Consider the following 20,977-nt stretch of genomic DNA (forward strand, 5'->3'; position numbering starts at 1 on the left):
AATTACAGAGTAAAGATTTCTTCTTTTGAATTATGTTAGTTCTGGCATTGTCAGTAATTGGTAGCAGGCTAATAAATGACATTCCATCTCAGCAAACCTCGGATATTAAAAAAAAAAGGGAATAAAACATGTGTCTTAGTAACAATGCTTGAGGGTACAAACATCTTACCTTTTACAGAAACATAGACCACCCATACAGATTTCCTCAGAAGTACTTAACCTTGACTTATGCACAAATTGAACACTTCCTGGAATACAAAATACAAGAAGTTTTACCACGGGCTACTTCTGCCTACTTCTAACAGACATTGCGCTTTCATATCAAGGAAAATAGGACTGGCTGTGAGCAGTCTGTGCTTAGCAGAAGAGGGAATAAACTTTTCCAAGGGTTATACTCCCAAGATAAAATCTGCCCCTGGTCCCTGTAGTTTCTTGGGACAAAAGATGTCACAATATAAATCACAAAAATATGCCTCTCGTGCTTTTATTTGTTATTTTTTTCATCTCACTTTATGCCCTCTGCCTGTTACAAGAAACACTTGCTCTTGCTGAATTTTTCTTATTCCTTTCTTATTATTATACGTCAGTCATCTCTTCTTCTCATTGAAGACTCTCAGTCTCCTTAACCTGTCCTGGTGTAGAAATCATCCTGCAATTTTGATCATGTGTTATCTTTCTCTATTTTTTTTTACAGTTTCATTATATTATTTGCAATAAAATAACCACACATCTGTGCCACTTCTATCCTACAAGAGCTTTTCAAATACACAGTTCACTTACTAGCAATAAACTAAAGGATAGGTATTTCTTTAGAAACTGACTCCACATTTCCTAATGGACAGTCCAGCTTGTGGTAAAGAACACTGATTTATTCCTCCTGAGGCTCAGGCTCCCGTAAACATACCTGAGCATAGATTGCTCTCCCAGTTCCTTTCGTGTGAGACTCTGCTGTTGTAGACCTTGAAAGGGTGGATTGAGATCTGGCTGAATGGCAGAGCTCAGAGGCTTGTCATCAGTGGCGGTGAGTCTAGTTGGAGGCCGGTAACTAGTGGTGTCCCCCAGTGGTAAGCACTTGGCCCAGTCTTGTTCAAATTATTCATCAATGACCTGGATGAAAAGACAGAGGGCAACCTCAGCAAGTTTGCTGATGAAACAAAGCTGGGAGAAGCAGCTGATACATGAGAAAGCTGTGCTGCCATTCAGCAAGACCTGGACAGGCTTAAGATTTGGGCAGAGAGGAACCCAATGAATTTCAACAAAGGCAAATACCTGGGGCAGAATAATCCCATGCACCAGTACAGGCTTGGGGATGACCTGCCGGAAAGCAGCACTGCAGAAAGGGATCTGGGAGTCTTGGTGGACTACAAGTTAACCATGAGCCACCAGCGTGCCCTGTTTACCAAGAAGGCCAGTGGCATCCTGGGGTGCATTAAGAGGAGCGCGGGCAGCAGGTCAAGGGAGGTTCTCCTCCCCCTCTACTCTGCTCTAGTGAGGTCCCATCTGGAGTACTGCGTCCAGTTCTGGGCTCCCCAGTGCAAGAAAGATGACGAACTACTGGAGAGAGTCCAGCAGAGGGCTATGAGGATGATGAGGGGACTGGAGCATCTCTCCTGTGAGGGAGTTCAGAGCGACACCGAGTGACTGATCCAGCGGAGGGCTACGAGGATGATGAGGTGACTGGAGCATCTCTCCTACGAGGAAAGGCCCTTCCAATCCCTACCCTTCTCTGATTCTGTGATTCTGTGAAAGGCTGAAGGAGCTGGGCTTGTTCAGCCTGAAGAAGAGAAGGCTGAGAGGGGACCTTATAAATGCTTATAAATATCTGAAGGGTGGGTGTCAGGAGGATGGGGCCAGACTCTTTTCAATGGTGCCCAGAGACACAGCAAGGGGCAACGGGCACAAACTGAAGCATAGGAAGCTCCTGCTGTACATGAGGAAGAACTTTACTTTGGGGTTGACAGAGTCCTGGCACAGGTTGCCCAGAGTGTCTGTGGATTTTCCTTCTCTGGAGATATTCAAGAGCTGCGTGGATGAGATCCTGTGCAGCCTGCTGTAGGTGACTCTGCTTCAGCAGGGGGTTTGGACTAGATGATCCACAGAGGTCTCTTCCAAACCCTAACATTCTGTGATTCTGTGATTCTGTGAAAATAGTTAAAAGCTGCCCAAGCCTCCATCAGAAGGTACTTTTAGACCAGCTTTCAGATAAGGATTTGCTTCTCTGGCTACAGGAAATTGTAAAGGAAAGAGTAAAGCAAAAGAGTTGCAGGAGTTCCTTGATTTACTCTTAGCACAAGAACCAGAACTCCTCTGCTCCTCTTGAATTTATCAAACAAATGAACAAAATCTATGCATTAGTTTCCTTTTTCAGTAATCCTAGGATTTGTTCAGTGTCTTTGGTGGAAAGCCTGTCCTTTGAAATCCAGCTGGACATGTCTTTGTTTTCCGATAATTGACCAGCTTCTTTGGCTTAGATCATTTGAAAGTATTTTCATACGTCTTTTGCTGTCCCTTAGCTCCCCAGCTCTTTTTCATTCTTCTGTGTTCCTGAGTTCTCTTAAAGTTGTTGAAAACAGTGTCACATCTGTCAAAAATTTTGCTGTCCCACTAATGTAGAATATGGCACAGATGGGCCCTGCTCCAGGATTTGTTGTCTGTTTCTATCACAAAATGAAGGCTTCAACTCATGTTTATCGTTTGAACCATAACTGTTACCCTACAACATTAGTTGAAAGATTTATTCTGAATTTGATAAGAGAGATGAAAAAAAGCAAAGTAGACATTAAAGCTCAGCTTTTAAAATGCCAGTGTCCTCTTGGGGGTTTCAAGCAATTTAGATTGAGTTTATTGAAAAAATGTGCCTTTGAACAAAATTTTAAAGACATGGCCTTTTGCATAAAACAAAAGTATAAAAAATTAATAATTATGATATCTCTTGGAAGAGGACTCTCTTGCTTCTCAATATCTTTTTCATACTATACTTCAGTGTGAAGATTCCTCCTAAAAGGTATTTAACTCTCTGTTATCTTCATTAAGCTAATGTCATAGACGTGTCACCTCTAACTCCTTAACATATGCATACACGGTATGCTACAGTCCTTTGTAAAAAAACTCCACTCAGTCTGGACTCCCCCACCTCTTGGCTACATCGTTTGTCTGTTTTGCTGCCTCCTAGTGTGATTATTTCAAAGGACTTGGGATGAGTTCCTCAAAACTTTGTGTTTAATGGCTACCTCTCTGAGTATCGTGCAAGACTAGCCTTGGTGGAAACAGATGCAATAGGTTCCTACCACAGAACATAATCACACCATTCAACTATTTAGAAGCTATTGCTCCAGACTTAGTTTTACACTGTGTCTTTTCACTTGCCTCTGCTTTCATACGGCTGTGTTTCATGGTGTATTGTAATTGCCATAGCTAACAATAAGCAACTGATAGATAAAACCTTTCCTCTGACATTGAAATTCAGAAGCAAGGAGACAGTAACAGTGCTCAGTAATTGCATGTTTTCCTTCTTTTTTCCTGCATTTTATTTTTATTTTTACCTTGAAGAATTTTAATTGTCCATCTGCCAATTTCATAACAGCTGACATCTTCTGCTTAAGTGAGACATGTGCTCAATCTTTGCTGGGAAGTGTGGTTAGAAAACACACAAAAATAAAAAGAATCAGAGGATGGATTTCCATGTTAGCATATGTTTTCAGCTCTCATTTATGTCCCTTCTTGATTCAGCTTCAGTTTGGGGGAGGGAAATGGGAGTAGCACTCCTTTAAAAGCCATAACCCTTGGAATTAAAATGAGTTCCCAGCACAAACTGAGCAATAAAAAAGCAATCATATCACCAGGCTGCTGGCCCTTATTATTTTAGCATCAGTGTGATGGGCTTTAAAAGCTTTAGACATGCTGGGAAAGTTAAATACACGTGTTTCATTTAAAACTGACCAGCATTTAAATACGCAGACACCTGCCATGACAAGCAGTCAAGGGATTGCTTTTTCATTTTATAAATGGAATAAAACTGCTCAGTAGAATGGCATGACATCTGTGTGGATATTTGTTTAGTTGCTACTGGTGTACTTAATGTAAGGGATTTAGAGTATTAGGCTCAGACAGCATACTGCAGACTCCACTTCCCCACAGTGACTTGTCTATTCAATGCAAGATTTAAGCAGTTGAACAAAGTGATCCTTTTGTCTAGCATGAAATAAAGAAGTGTGTAGGGGTGAGGTGGCTTGTGTTCTCATTTTCCTTTCCTGCGAAAAAAGTATTAGCTTTGTTAGCAGCAGGAGCTGTACAGTGCATACACTCTTGAGATGCTGGCACTAAGACTGGGGGGGGAAAGAAGGAAATGTTTTTGTTCACCAGAAAATGGATAATGGCTATTTAATCCTTTTTATTGTCTACATTCAAGGTAATTATGAATTGAAAACACGCATTGCACTGACCCAAGTCAATACTTTGAAAATACCAGGACTAAATATTCTGATTTTCCAGGTATTTTCTCTCTTGAATTCATACACAACTACAATGCCATCCCCATCCTGCCTCCCAGGGTTTGAATTTGAGTGTAGTTTCAGCTTTCCCAAATGTGCTTAGGGGTGGGGAGTTGTTGAACTTACTGCTTGCTGAAAACATTTTGCTCATGGCTAGCTTTTCTCCCCTTGTGCTGGAATGAAGACACAAACAGAATAATATAGATTATTGCCACTTGCAAGAATTAGTACAGAAATCACCTTCTACCTTTTTCTATGTGTTTTTTTTTTCCCTGTTCCTTCTTTCCCCTCCATCAATGCAAAGTGATCACTGTGCCATATTTTTTAGGATGTGTTGCTTCCACTGGCACTTTTTTGCTGTGGAACGTTCCTAATTTCAGTATCTTGATGTTAGCTCTTCCTTCCCTCTCCTCTTTTATTGACAACTATTTATGCTGGAAATGAAATACTATAACAACAAGAGAAAAGAGTCATTTACACTAGAGGTATGAGATCTGTTTTTAATTATCCCACATTAATAATTTTTTGGTGTCTCATTTCTGACCCTCCATAAAAGGTGTCTAGCCTTTATTGTTTTACAAAGTAATAAAAACATTAAAGTCAATTTGGGCTATAATTTTCCCTGCTGCTATTCTTCCTTTTCCACTCTGATAAAAGAACCATCTGTAAAATGACCGTCTTCAAATTACTGCCACAATCCCAAGCTGACAAAAGCACAGACCTCTTTGTGTTGTGTGTTATTCTTAATGTAATTTAAAGAAGAACAAACCACAGAGAGTTAATCAATCCTATGTACTTAAACATAATTTGGTATCCCAGAATAATTGTATAGGAGAAATACGAAGATAAATGATTGTGCTTGATTTTTATGCTGCTAGACAACATTTTCCATGTCATAAAAGCAAGACAGTTCTTCCTTGTACCTCGTGGATCCTACTTAAGAGTGTAACTCCCTATGTTGACTTTTATTTTCCAGAAAGAAACATGCAGAATTTATATTAAAAGTAAATTCCAAAACAGCCTGAAAAGACAAAGAATTAAAACTGGGAGAAAGATTTTTTAAAAAAAGCAACATCAATTATGTACATACTTGTCCATTACTTCAGTACCTGATAATCCTTCAAGATCAATGTTTCAATACTGCTTGAAGGAATATTTCAGAGACAGGGAATTAAGGAAAAAGCAAAGTCTTGGCTTCATTATAGAGTTAGTCGGGGACATCTCTATCTGTGCTTGAATACCTGGCACCACACTGTCCCCCACACATGCTGCTAGGATTTTCTGACAGTTTTCCATTCTGCACTCAGTCACCTGGGGATCCCTCACGGAAATGTGAGATGAGGTGGCATCAGACCTTTCAAGCCACTGGGGATACCTTGGAGGAATGTCACCTTCTGATTGTTTTAATCTGCTTCCTCAGTAAGAAAACAAGAATGGAAGTGAAAGTCATGCTCTAGCTCATAAACGTATCAATGAATCCAAGTTACAAGGATCACCACATCCACGGAAGCTACGTTAAGGGCATCCAGCTAGAGTGGTAAACCCTGAAGGAGGGCAGGCACTAGGTGACTTGTTTGGGGGAACAGAAAGTCAATGGAAGAGCAGAAATGTCAGGAGGGTAGAGCAGGAAATTATCTTACTCTGTGTCCTCTTTGCCTACATTCTCTCCAGCCAGTCTCACTTCTGATCTGTGTCTTTTTTCAAGTTTCATCCTTGTTTTCATAACTTCAAGAAATCATGAAAATAATACAGCATGTATCTTTTTTTCTGGATGCTAGACTTTATCAAATAAATACACAGCAAGCTGTTTTGCTAAATCTTTTTTGTCTCATCTGGGAGCAAGATGTCCTAGGAACACAGTGAAAAAGTTTTCCTTCTGAAGTTTTCTGACTAGGATTTACTGATGCCATGACTCTAAATAAAAGCTTCAAAATCCTTTTGGGGACTTCTTTAAGTATGAACTTGCAAATACTTTGGAAGTCATCCTTTCCTTTCTCAGGAACCAGGGAAAGATTCTATCAATATGAGCAACTGAGAACCACATCAAGTATTGTGTGGGACATGTTTGCTTGTGGTGGTAATGAATGTACTGATACTGACTTGGAGGATATATCCTTTCGTATTTTGGTTCAATAAATGCAGTAATAATTAGTTATTGAATAGTCACTGTATTGGGTCTGGCTGGGATGGAGTTAACTTTCCCCACAGCAGCCCTCATAGTGCTGTGCTTTGTATTTGTAGCTAGAGGGGTGCTGATAACACACCAGTGGTTTGGCAACTGCTGAGCAGTGCTCCCACAGCATGAAGATTCTTTCCACCCCATCTTCCACCCCCACCCCCAACAGCCAGTAAGCTTGGAGTGGGCAAGACTTTGGGAGGGAACATAGCCAGGACAGCTGACCCAAGCTGACCAAAAGGATATTACATACCATATGACATCAGCAATAAAAGATAAGAGGAAGGAACAGGAGGAGGGTTATTTTTTTTTTTTATTAAGGCATTTGTCTTCTGAAGCAACTGGTACATGTACTGAAGCCCTACTTCCCATGAATCACAGAATCACAGAAACACAGAATCACAGAATGTTCAGTGTTGGAAGGGACCTCTGTGAGTTATCTAGTCCAACCCCCCTGCCAAAGCAGGGTCAGCTACAGCAGGCTCCACATGACCTTGTCCAGGCAGGTCTTGAATATCTCCAGAGAAGGAGACTCCACAACCTCCCTGGGCAGCCTGTTCCAATGCTCCATCACCCTCAGAGTGAAGCAGCTGAACATGACCCGCTGATGGGAAGTAGAGGGTAAATCCTTTTCTTTTCCTCTGTTCCACACACAGCCATTGCTCTTCTTCATTAAACTGCCTCTTTATTTACCCACAAATTTTTCATCTTAATTTCTTCCCTGTCCCACTGGGAGGGGGAGTGAGAGAGCGGCTTGGTGGGCACATGGCAGCCAGCCATTGTCAATCCATCACAATCCCAGATATAACAGGAATCTTCATTGTACAGCAGCCCATTAAAAAAGCTGAAATGAGGCAAGTGTAAAGAAAATGATAGTGTGCTAATATTTCCTCTACAAATCTTTTGAGTTCCAGACTACCCGCAGAGAAGTGCATGTATAGTCTTGTCAGTTCATACCATCCCATGACACACTATCATTAGGTCTTCAGCAGACTGACTGCAATGGGTGCCAGTTATAATGTTGTAATACCAGCCAACCCATTATGGAGTCTCTCGTAATCTTCTCAGGCCTGTACTGCAAAATGATAAGTCAGCTTATGACCCACAACTAGATGGCTCATGTCTGATCACTCTAAGTGAATTGGGTAAGGAACGTATTGGTGAGAAGGTAATGAAGATATTCAACAAACTGGCTTTTATGAGGTCTATGTTCACAGAGTCTCAGTTTTCTATATTCTATGTCTATGACCTACTACAGAGTATCTTCAGGGTGTAGAGGACCAAGAGAATGAGTGTCAGTCTACTTCTCTACAAGCAAAAAACACGGCAAACCTGAACACAGACCATGACTGTCTATACCTTTAAGCATTCAGCTGTATGGATATTGGCATAGTGACAGATGGGCTCTGGATGAGACAATGGAGTATTTTAATAAAAAGGTAAATTCAGGGTTCAAAGATTTCTAGGTCAAATTTTCTCTTAAACTATTCCTTCTGAATTTATTACTGAATACTCTTGTGCCAGCCTGAGCATTATATTTTAAACTTTTTTTGTTCATGATCAGCCAGCACTGAAAACTCCTTTTAATTCTGCTGTTGTTTTTCTTTTCTACCTTTCTTTAGAAAATTTCTTTGAATGAGACCTTACATTCTTTGCTTCTTCCTTCTCTGAATGTCTTCTGTGTACATTACCTTCCTCTCCCACCTGCAGGCCCCCTTATTGTTATAAACCATAGATAAGGTTTTTTTCTCAGCATCTTTCCAGTGTAAAATTTTTTCTTACAACATACTTGTTTATTCAGTTTACACTCTGTAATCATACAGAGACATAATGAGCTGTAACGTAATGCAGTGAGGACTAGGTAAGCGCTTACTTGTAGAGGGCTCAGCGGTTTTTCAACATGAAAGCCCAGAGCAGTACAAGGTAAAGTTATTCTTATACTTCTGTGTGAATATATACCCTGTGCTTAAACTTAATGAAATTAGAACAAAAGTGTTATCTCAGAACAGAAGGCATAACAGTCAAAAAAAGGCAGAGGCAAAGTCCCCAGGCACGATCCAAAGCTACAGAAATTAATGAAAAGACTTCCGTGTGCCTTGGATCAGGCTGCAACCTAGTGAATAACTGTGAGGTGCCTTTAATGCTGCCAGCACAGCTGCAAGGAGAACACACACAAACAGTAAATGATGAAGGGAGAGTATTTTCAGCCTGGCATCTGGGTCTTTTGACTGCCATTTCAGAAAGGAGATGGGAGGAGCCTTGCAAAATGCTATGATAATTGGCCTCTTCCTGCCCCATTGAAGGCCATCTCAAGGCTTTAAAAGTCAAATTTCACTCATCTCTTTTTTTTTAATTTTGTTTTAATTTCCAGCCAAATGAATGAAAGTGGCACCAATAATCGAATTCAGGACCTTTGTCTCTAGAAATAGAGGTTGCTTCCTGAAGGGCAAACCAGCATCTCTTGTAGCTCAGCCAAAAATATTTTTAAAAATGATGCTCTCATGAACACAGCTTTTATATTGCATCTTGAAGAAGATGTCAAATAAATAAAGATCAGTTTCTAGTTGAATCCAGTTCACCTGTACACACAAATTTTTCAGCCCAGCTTCTCTTACACCTAGCTGATAGCTTACAAAAAAATAAATTCAAAAGTATTCATTCCCCGGTGAAACTGGAGCAGGAACTCAGTTTAAAGTGTTAGTGTTTGCGCACCACTTGACAGCTTCCTGCAAGAGCCATCATTTAAAACAATATGAAGTAGCTAGCCATAAAATATCTTACAATACAGCCCATACTTACAGACCTCCTTTTCAATTACAAATGTCATAAGAAGGAACAATGTAATTCAAGTAGCTTTCTAAAGTCTAAAATCTGACTCAGTTAAAGATTTAAATTTAGATGAATTTGGATAACATTTCTGATTGAATTTGGAAATTTTAAGATGTAATATCTTGATGTTAGAGGCACTGTATCCAATGATTTCTCTAATACACATATATATTTTTAATTGGCTTACTGCTGTTTTAACTTAGCTTGTTTTTGTAAGTGAAGTAGTTTGGAATCTACAGTGGATGCATGTTATTCTTCTTTCAAAAGATTTTCTAAAGGGTAAGTGCCAGTATTACTTCAATCACAGTTTTTTTAGCTGGTACTTTCCTTACAGACTCAATGGAAATCTAAGCTCTTCAAAGCAGGAATAATTCTTGTTATATGTTTGCATATGACCTCCACAAGAGTGTCTTGGTGCTACTGTGATGAAACACAAAGACAAAAGTTTTTAAATGCCACCGAAGATGCATTCCAGAGGTGGACTACGTTCCTTTCCACCACCTTGCGATGGTCAAAGTGTCTCAACAACAAAGAGTCACTGTACAGGGCGCCTCCACTCCTGTCTACAGGTTTTCTGCATGAAGTCTAAATCACCCTGCCAGCTGGGTTGTTTGAAACATATGTGAAAGCTAATGTCAAAATCAGTATATTTAAAAAAATGAAATTAATGTGAAATCCAAAAGGAGAGATCACAGGGTTGTACAATAGTCTATAATTTCAAACTAACTCCATTAATATTATCATTCAGCACATATTTTATAGCAGAAGCAACACCCACTAAGCTGTTCAGTGGCTTCTTGTCTTTCATTTGGCAGAAGAAATTGCTCAAGATGGGACTGCTATGTTTCTAGATATTATTAGTAGTTCTGTTAATTTTTTTTAAGGCTATACTAATTCATTGAATACACTTAAAACATCAACTTGAAATTGGTATTATTTTACAGTGAATTTTTCCTCTGATATTTTCTGCCTCAGTACGTAAATGGCAGTTACATAGCTTAAATCAAACACTCTGCTCCATCACCCTATTCTTGTTTCTGCTCTATTACCGATATAAATTTATTGGAATATGCAAAGGAAGGCAGTTTGGTCCCACTCAGAACATCAAACAGAAGGTATCAGCGTCCACAAATTTCTTCTAACTTTATCTGCAAAACCTCTTCTCATACAGTCCTTTCTTTGTCTGTACCCTTAATTTACAACATCCCTTCTCCCTATCCAATCCTGTTTGCAAAAATCTGTTTGTCTCTCTGCTTTCTTTCCATATATGTATAATTTCACGAAACTGCATAACAAGTAGTTCTTCGAGGACTACAGTCAATATAGGGGGCCACCTCTTTTCTAACCAAATCATTACTGCACAGCAGGGTGACCTCTGAAGGATCTTTTCACCATTATGCCTTTCCAGAGCTGGTTCTTTGTATCAGACAATGAAGCAGACCTATGTGGAGGCCAACACTTGGATGCCTCTAGAAAAGCCATTTTTACAACTGTTCATTTTTTTTTTTTTTCTCCAAAACCGTGATATCATCATTAGTTTTTCTTCCTCTGATCTTGAGATAGGGTAATTGCACACTTCTTGCTTACTGAAAAAAATCTTCATTTTACCGTTCAGTATCTGAAGCTGTGTCTGATACTCTGTAATGAGACGTAGCTTTTTTTTTTTACTTTCTTTCCTTGCTCTGTGATTCTGTATCATCAGATGTTTATTCATGACACAAGACTGTGTAATGAAAATTGTCCCTTCTCTTTTCCTCCTAATTAAAGTTTTACCTTAAATTTTCCCTTGCTTCTTAGAGTAAGATCAAGCAAAATGTGTTCTACGAGACTAGATCTACAAAGGGACTGTCATGGTTTAACCCCAGCCAGAAACTAAGCTCCACACAGCTGGTCACTTACTCTCTACCCAGCAGGATGAGGGGAAGAGAATTGGAAGGCTAAAAGTGAGGCAATTCATGGGTTGAGATAAAAGCAGTTAAATAATAAAATATAAATAAAATTTAATAATAATAAAAATTGTAATGAAAAGGAAAATAAAAAAGAGAGAGAAATAAACTCCAAGAAAGAAAAACAATGCAAATGAAAACAGTTACCACAAGCAGATGGATCCCTAGCCAGTCCCTGAGCAGCAACCCCCCACCAGCGTTCCCCCTAGTTTTATTGCTGAGCATGATGTCATGTGGTATGGAATATCCCTTTGGTCAGCTGAAGTCAGCTGTCCTAGCTGTATCTTCTCACAGCTTCTTGTGCATCCCCAGCCTTGCTGATAGGGTGGGGTGAGACACTGAAAAGGCCTTGACTCTGCTTAAGCAATAAGGAAAACATCTCTGTATTATCAACATTGTTTCCAGCACAAATCCAAAACATAGCCCCATACTAGCTACTATGACGATAATTAACTCTATCCCAGCCAAAAACCAGCACAGGAGTTAAACACATGGAATAATACCCAGACCAGGCGCTCCAAGAGCTTATGCTCTAATGTATGAAAATGCAGCGTGCTGCCTCAGAAGGGTGACACACTGTGCTGAATGCAGGAACCTGGCCTACTTATAAAGCTAGTGGTTAGGTGCCTCCAAAGTCTGATGCCAAAAAATTCTCATAAACTGAAAAATTAACACCTAGACAACTAAATACCCCCGCAGGATTAAGTTTGTTTTGCTGCCCTGTGTCTGTGCAAGTCGTGGTGTGGAGCTCTCTCCACAGGATGGTCATGTACATGGGCAGGGACCACTCACACAGGTAACAGAGTTGCTATCTGTCTTTCGCTATATATTCCAATGCTTATACTACTTAGAAAGTGTTAACGGGTTTTGTGCTCCACCTGAGGGCATTTAGTTGAGCTTGAATAGATACGTTGCACTTTCCTACATCACTGTCTCTTGAGTTAATGAAGTCAAAGCACTTGCTGATCATTACACGCTGCGTAGATTCAGATTAACAGCTCATGCAAAAAGCAATGTTGATCTGTCATCTGCAGTTTAAGTTCTTGGCTAGGAGCAGAAAGAACTCAGTTTCTGTCCCTGTAACTATTTTTATGTGTATGAACTACATAATTGCAGCAGCTATGAATGTAAAGAATGAACGAAGATATTATTGATACCGATTTAAACCCCATCTTTGTTCTGTGAGTCTGAACCTTCTACCAACAGTGTCATTTCCCACCTTAACCTGACTTTCTCTTCTTCCAAGCAATTTACACCTGCAGTTTAACTGGATTCAGTAAGAGCTGATAACAGACTAGCACTTGTCACCTATTATTTATAAATCTTGGCCAGTGGATAGCAAAAAAGTATAGAAAACCAACAAAGCATCGCTTTTGAAAACTACCCCCAGTTCAGTGACAGATTTCAAACAGGAGAAGTTCCTTTTTCTGTTTAGTGGGAGACCAGGATACCGACAGAAGACTTTAAATCTCTAAAGCATTTGAATTAAACCAGATGAGTCATTCCTTATTACGAGATGAGTGCAGGCAGATTTTTTTGTTTATTCTTAAATACTCATACATTCCCCCCTCACGCCACACCACATAAAGCCAGACTAAAAGCACTGGTGTCTCTGTCACGGAGCAGCAAGCGCTGGCTGCTCCCAGGGGACAAGGAGGCAGGGTGGACCCCTCCTGAGGTCAACACCTTTGGTCCTGACAAAGTCTCTGCACTCTTCCCTCTTTCTTTTTTTTTTTTTTCTACATAAATTGCCTATTTCTATAAGTTATTTGGATTTGGGAGATGGGCTGTACTGAAAATGACTGTTCAGTAATGTGTCCCTTGGCATAGTTTTCACACAAGAAAAAAAATCTAAACATTTGAGATATGTGTGGAACAGAATCAGTCATTGAAACAGGTGGAAGAGCTCAGCCAATAGTCACTCACAGGCAGGGCTCTAAGCAAATTGCTTTCCATTGGATTGAGTTTGTTGCTTGCTTCATGTTTTCAGCTAGGCCCTAATTCTGTAGCCCTTATTCATGGGGGAGCTTTCATTACAAGAAGAGACTAGAAGAGCATAGGTTGTTTAGTCTAGCCAAACACAGGCTGAGAACAGATATGATTGATGTCTATAAATACATCATAGGGGTAAACACAGAAGAAGGAGAAGCTCTATTTAAGTTTAAGGACAGTGTTGGCACAAGAACAAAGGGGAATTAACTGGCTATGAATAAATTTAGGCTGGAAATTAGAAGAAGGTGTATAGACATGAGATCAATGCAATTGTGGAATGGAATGGGTAAGAAGAGAGTGAGGGAAGAGGGAAAATATCTATTTTTAGGAAAAAGCTAATTCAGGTTACAGAGAAGTTTACGATGGCAATGCTGTGATAGCACACTCTTCATCCAGTAGACTTTTTCCAGTTTTACACTCTTATTCTTTTCAATAAATTAAAAAAAAAAAAGAATCTTTAAAATTGAAAGCCTAATAGTAATCTAAAGTGTAGTAGAAAACTTTCCCTGCCTGAATTTCATATATAGCTGAAACTGCGTTTAGTGCATTCAGGGATATATTCTGTAAAATAAGCCTTGTAAAACATTCAGGAAGACAGTAATAAACTGGATTATCTAGAGATCAAGAAAGACTACATCTCACAAGTGTTCTAAACAGCCTTCAGCTGAAACCAGTACATTTTTGCAAACTTTGGTGCAAAATAATAATGTGTTAGGAGGCAAAAAAGACTTAACTTTAAACAGAAGGAGAAAACTGAGGCAACAATAAAAAGCAAAAACAGCAAATCGCAGAAGGACAGGAATTCACACAGTCTATAGCAAAGCAGCCCACTCCGAAGTGCACTTCACAAACCATACAGCTGCCGCCATCGCAGTGTTGCAACCAACAGGATAGGATGTGCCTTCCTTTTTTTTTTAATTTCGAATGTGTGCTACCTCTGACATCTTTCTGTCCAAATGGACAGTATGGAGATCAACCAGTGTCCTGTTTTGGTCAAAACAGGACCGATTATCTTTTAGTGAATTTTCCTTACAGCTAAGCTCTTCTAAGCATCTGCATTGTTCTGAAGTTGGCTGCATATTTTGCAGTGTCCACTCCAAAGCTGATAACATCTAATGTTTATAGTTGTAGTGAGCTAACGGTAGGAATGGAAGGCAGAAAAAGGCCCCTGTTTATAATTGTTACTATAGCAGCCAAGGTCACTGATAAACCTCTTAGGTTCTGAAAGTGAGGAGTTGTAAATGGTCGTACTTGCAGGGAGGGGCGGACAGAACAGATGACCCAATATCGATCAGCCAGGTATTCCATGCCACACATGCCATACTCAGTTTAAAGCTGGGGGATCACGACAGTCTCACTCTTTTCGTCCGTGGCTGGCTTCTGAAGAGTACCCTGCTCCTTATCCTGCCTGCGATCCTGATCCAGACTCTGATCTGTGCATTCCTGAATCCCTTTTCCTTCTACTGCTGAGTCCAGTCTGGGACTTCCCACTGCTGCCTGGCAGCTTTTGGCAGGAAGTCAGTGCCTGGGGCACCCAACTCTGGGAAACTCAGTATAGGGTTTGTATATTTTGTTTTAGTTCTGTTATTATTAATGTTATTAGAATTATTAGTGTTATTAGTAAAGCTGGTTTTATACTCAATTTGTAAGTCTCTCTCCCTTTTCACAGAATCACAGAATCACAGAATGGTAGGGGTTGGAAGGGACCTCTGTGGGTCATCTAGTCCAACCACCCTGCCGAAGCAGGGTCACCTACAGCAGGCTGCAGAGGGCCTCGTCCAGGCTGGTCTTGAATATCTCCAGAGAAGGAGACTCCACAACCTCCCTGGGCAGCCTGTTCCAGTGCTCCGTCACCCTCAGAGGGAAAAAGTTCTTCCTCATGTTCAGACGGAACTTCCTGTGCCTCAGTTTGTGCCATTGCTCCTTGTCCTGTCACTGGGCACCACTGAAAAGAGCTTGGCCCCATCCTCCTGACACCCACCCTTCAGATATTTGTAGGCATTTATAAGGTCCCCTCGCAGCCTTCTCTTCTTCAGGCTGAACAAGCCCAGTTCCCTCAACCTCTCCTCGTAGGAGAGATGCTCCAGTCCCCTCACCACCCTCGTAGCCCTCCGCTGGACTCTCTCCAGTAGCTCTTCATCTTTCTTGAACTGGGGAGCCCAGAACTGGACACAGTACTCCAGATGAGGCCTCACCAGGGCAGTGTAGAGGGGAAGGAGAACCTCCCTTGTCCTGCTGGCCACACTCTTCTTGATGCACCCCAGGATCCCATTGGCTTTCTTGGCAGCCAGGGCACACTGCTGGCTCATGGTTAACCTGTCGTCCACCAGGACACCCAGGTCCCTCTCCACAGAGCTGCTCTCCAGCAGGTCCACCCCAAGCCTGTACTGGTGCATGAGGTTGTTCCTCCCCAGGTGCAGGACCCTGCACTTGCCCTTGTTGAACCTCATCAGGTTCCTCTCTGCCCAGCTTTCCAGCCTATCCAGGTCACCTCTTTTTTCCCTTCCCCTGGTGGGAGGGCGGAGGTTAATAGAGCTCATCTGCCACTCTGTTTATTGCTGCCCTGCTCCAAACGGTGACAACCAGAGACACCTTAGTTTATCTGCATCTGCATGTATGTTTGTGTACCTACTTTTAAATTATGTGGTGGAGTTTGGAGCTAGAACAGTACTGTGTGGTCCATCTATGGGTTTGCCTTGGTTCACCTACCAGACTCACATGTAACGGCACTGTATTGGTCTCCTTCAAACTCATATTAAACATCTACCAAATAAAAATGCAAATGTTTCCAAGTATCACAGATATAGTGATGCTGGATACTTAATTCAACATTCTTTGTGACCTTAATGATAGATAAAAGATAGTCACCCTTGTAGACATAGTTAACATGGTCAACCTTGCATCTTCACTCACTGTCTTGTTGGTAGCTCTAGGATGTACTGTCTGCTTACTAAACTTCCCAGGATAGGACCCTTGATCTTGTTCTTGTTCCACACTTCCACAGTTTCCTGTAGTTTGAGATCCTGGTTCATCTTTGGATCTCTTGTGCATCATCAAAATATAAATATAGTTAATAATAATTAGGGAGAACAGGGCCACAGAGAATGCAAAGGAATGGTGAGCTATTTTCCCAGGCTCATCTGTTCACTGTATGTGAGTGAATAACTCAGTCTGAGCACAGGTCTGGCTTTTGGGAGCAGATGGTGCATTAATTATCTTCTCAGTTTAAAAAAAAATGTCTGTACTTCATCTAAGATGTGTTTGCTCAGAAAAATAACATAAATTGAACTTTTTTTAATATGATTTGAGATGTTGGACAAAATACTTAAACCTTAAAAGAAATCTTCTTTGTAATCAGATTGTGGGAAGATTACTTTAGCAAAGTATTTTAGCCATTTAGGAAATGAGTAAAAATATATACTTTTTCCCAATGTGAATTAATTATTCACCAAAGTAGCATATGCTTATGGTCTGAAATCTGACATCATTTACATAACTGGCACATTTAAGGACAGTATTTTTATTTTTATTTGCAAATTATACAGTGTAAATTATGCATTCATACAAATATTGCACTTCAAAAGACAAATAGTATGACAGATGACAACACTGAAAGTAACACTGTAAGCAAACGAAGCTTTTCGTAATGTTCTGTACATTTGAGAAAAAATATTTTAAGGTCTGTATAGATTCTCTTGATAACATGGGGAAAAAAAAAAAAAAGATTTAAAAAGAACACAGATGAGAGCCACAATAAGAAATTAAAATTACTAGCTGTGAAGCCTGCATGCATATATGAGGGGGGGCTGGGGGTTCAAACTCTAAAACCTCCTCATTGAAATTCCTCTTAGATTTATCAGATCTCAGCCTTACAAGCTCCCTCAATGAATAAATTCTCATCATACTTGTTCAACAGAGGAGATTATTAACTACTGGATAAACTACAAAGGGAAATGGTAGATGCTTCTACACTAAAAATCAAGATTTAACGCTTTTCTGGAATGTTTTCACATGTCTTTTGGGATGAATCGACATATAAATAGATGACATGTAACTGTCCAGCATAAACATGAGATCATATTAGGAGATCTGCAGCTTTAAAAAATACCATAGCTTTAAAAATCTGCAAATCTCCAGGGAAAAAATGGTTATGTAAGGGAGAGGAAAGAAAAGAGATAAGAGCAAAGAAAGTTATTCACTACTTTATATGCAGCTGCCGTCACAAATTTACATTCCTATAGCTGATATACTGCATACAGTTTGTAAAAAGAGGTTTCATGTAACTAAATAATTTGGTAAAACAACAAAGGCTGTAGTTATAAATTTATTGATTAAAACTAAGTTTGCTAATTGTACAGATAGATACTTATTACCGTTTACCCTCTTTCATCTGGGTATCTTCAAGACATTTATCCCTCTGTAAGTGAATGAGTAGCGTAGTGAATACATTTTGTGGTCCAATTACAGTAAGGAATGTTTGCAAAAGTGAATGTTACCTACAAATAAAAGGGGAAAAGGAAAGTTAAATTGCACTATTAATCTGTAGCCATCTCCAAAATGCAAAATGGCAGATGTTTAATATCATGTAAAAACGATGTCACAAGAGGCTCATAAGAAGTAAAGAAAAAAAAAATTCCTTTCTTCAATAGAAACTCGCAGAGAGATTTTTACAAAGCAGGAGATAAAACTGTGATTCACAGTCTGTGACTATGAGACCACAGCTGGTCTATGTGTCAAGGTAGGACCCACAATCACAAGGTGTGTTTTTCCATTGTGGGCCCTGGCACTTGATCTGACATTTCTCTCATTGGATAAACTATTTTTACGGCATGAAAAAGTAAACCGAGAGTCACAAATAAATGCACTCAGAGTCATAAGTTACCGTTTCTACTTTGCAAAAGTTATACAATCTTGTCATGCTCTTTAGCAAACAGCATGTCTCATCTTATCAAAAAGATAGTGCTATAGCTGGCTGGAAAACAACATTTCTGTGTCATGAAACAGTGACAGTGACTGTTGTTTTCACCTTCAACTGAGGACAATTGAAGGTTTGAACATGGGTCACCCATCACCCAGGAAATTGCTTGTATCCTTAGGTTATTTAGAAAGTAGTTTCACTTCCGCATCTTTATTGGCATTGTCTTAAGAAATGCTTTTAAGAAGACCTGGCTAAATTTCTGTGAAAAGTTTTTATTTCAAGAAGAGATCACTTTACAGCAAAATATTTTTCTGGAAGACTTCTGACTGGCTTTAATTCTAATTTCCAGAAGTAAAATAGTTGTCTTGGATGCATGGAGTCTGCTGAACCGTCATCACTGAGGGGCAGAGTTCCAGGGTGTTTTGGCTATTTTTTCATTCAAATCCGGAAGTGGACAAACTAAGCAGGTAATCTTTCAAGCTCTACTGTATCTTCCTACAAATATAGTTCTCTTTTACCTACAGCTACACCTGCACTTATATTTACATCTAATAATGTTGTTACAGATCTTTCAAACCGAAGACTGTGAGCTAATATCGTTTGACGTAGCAAGTGATGACGTCAATTTTAACCATAATAAACACACTCTCATTGCAAAAGAATCTGTCTAATGACCATCTGTGGGTTAGAATGAAAGCTCTGTAAAGTGTAGGTAATTTTTGCTCCAAAAATAAATTTAAAAAAATAGAAAAGATATACAGCTGATTTTTCTTTTAAATTTTCCAGAACATTTTTTAAAAATTAATGTAGGGTTCTTTGGACCGTGGGTTTCGTAACCCAGCCAAACATGAAACTGCTTATTTGAACTCAGCCTAACCTTTCACCTCCCACTACTGTTGTGGCCTCATTCATATTCATTGCAAAACAGCTCCAAAAAAAAGAAAAAGACATAGCTGGCAGTCTGAGGAGCTCAAGGTAGTAATAAAAGTTGAAAGATCACATTGAAGTACACTAGCTGAGCTTTCTCATGAAACCTGCATAATGCCTATTTACTCTGTTTTCTGTTTCTATCAAATGCATTAATCTCACATTTCCTGAGTGCTACATTTGATCAAAATCCATTTCATCTAAAAAGTAGAGGTTAAAAGGTCTGAAATCATACTGTTGTACAGAATAGTACTGAGTAAGGCAACAAATCCTTGATTTTCCCTTTTCACTCCCTTCTGCTGGAGGTTTTTTTTTCCAGATCTAAAACTTATGTCTAAAGCTTGTCATATTTATCCTTCCAGAACAAAAATGAGTAGCCTATCCACTTATGTTTCTCTTGCATATTTATGTTCGTCTACTCAAAGTTACTTCTATTAAATTACTTATTATTATTATTATTATTATTATTATTATTATTATTAAATTACTTATTATATTATTATTAAAAAGTTACTTCTATTAAATTATTACTTTATCCCGGGGTGCATCAAGAAGAGTGTGGCCAGCAGGACAAGGGAGGTTCTCCTTCCCCTCTACACTGCCCTGGTGAGGCCTCATCTGGAGTACTGTGTCCAGTTCTGGGCTCCCCAGTTCAAGAAGGATGAAGAGCTACTGGAGAGAGTCCAGCGGAGGGCTACAAGGATGGTGAGGGGACTGGAGCATCTCCACTACGAGGAGAGGTTGAGGGAACTGGGCTTGTTCAGCCTGAAGAAGAGAAGGCTGCGAGGGGACCTTATAAATGCCTACAAATATCTGAAGGGTGGGTGTCAGGAGGATGGGGCCAAGCTCTTTTCAGTGGTGCCCAGTGACAGGACAAGGGGTAATGGGCACAAACTGAGGCACAGGAAGTTCCGTCTGAACATGAGGAGGAACTTCTTCTCTCTGAGGGTGACGGAGCACTGGAACAGGCTGCCCAGGGAGGTTGTGGAGTCTCCTTCTCTGGAGATATTCAAGACCCGCCTGGACAAGGTCCTGTGCAGCCTGCTGTAGGTGACCCTGCTTCGGCGGGGGGGTTGGACTAGATGACCCACAGAGGTCCCTTCCAACCCCTACTATTCTGTGATTCTGTGATTCTGTGATTAAAATGGAGAACCAAACAAAACCCAAAAGAAAACTGAATCTTAAGTGTAAGTTTGTCAGTGCAGAAGATAAAAATTTTCTAACTTGATTCAATCCCAGATTTTGGACAGAATTACAGACTATAACAAGCTTTACCAGCATTTGGCCCAGAATAATTGATTTGAATGTCTATACTTTAAAAAGCCAGACTGAACAGGGGAACTTCTGTGATTTTGTAGAAAGTCCCCACAGCAACATTGTAAGGCTATATAAAAAGTCAGTGACTGAGCCAGGACTAAAATATGCATGTCTTCCACTTTGAAAGCCACTGAATGACCCAGTAGGTAGCAATGCACTGGTCATACCTTACTGTTTGATGTCGGATAATGTTCATTGTAGTCAAGCCCAGACCAATACCTTTAGACTTACAAAGCATCAGTTTTCAAGCCAATCCTTAAATAAGACTTAATGTGAACCAATTGAAATCTAGTTTGTCTGAAGGTTTGGTGTAAATTCTGCTTCTTCATTGATGGCAATTCAATACAGAATTAGCAGTTTCACATGCTAAATATAATTTGCA

This window comes from Opisthocomus hoazin, chromosome 3, assembly GCF_030867145.1.
Source record: "Opisthocomus hoazin isolate bOpiHoa1 chromosome 3, bOpiHoa1.hap1, whole genome shotgun sequence".
NCBI lineage: Eukaryota > Metazoa > Chordata > Aves > Opisthocomiformes > Opisthocomidae > Opisthocomus > Opisthocomus hoazin.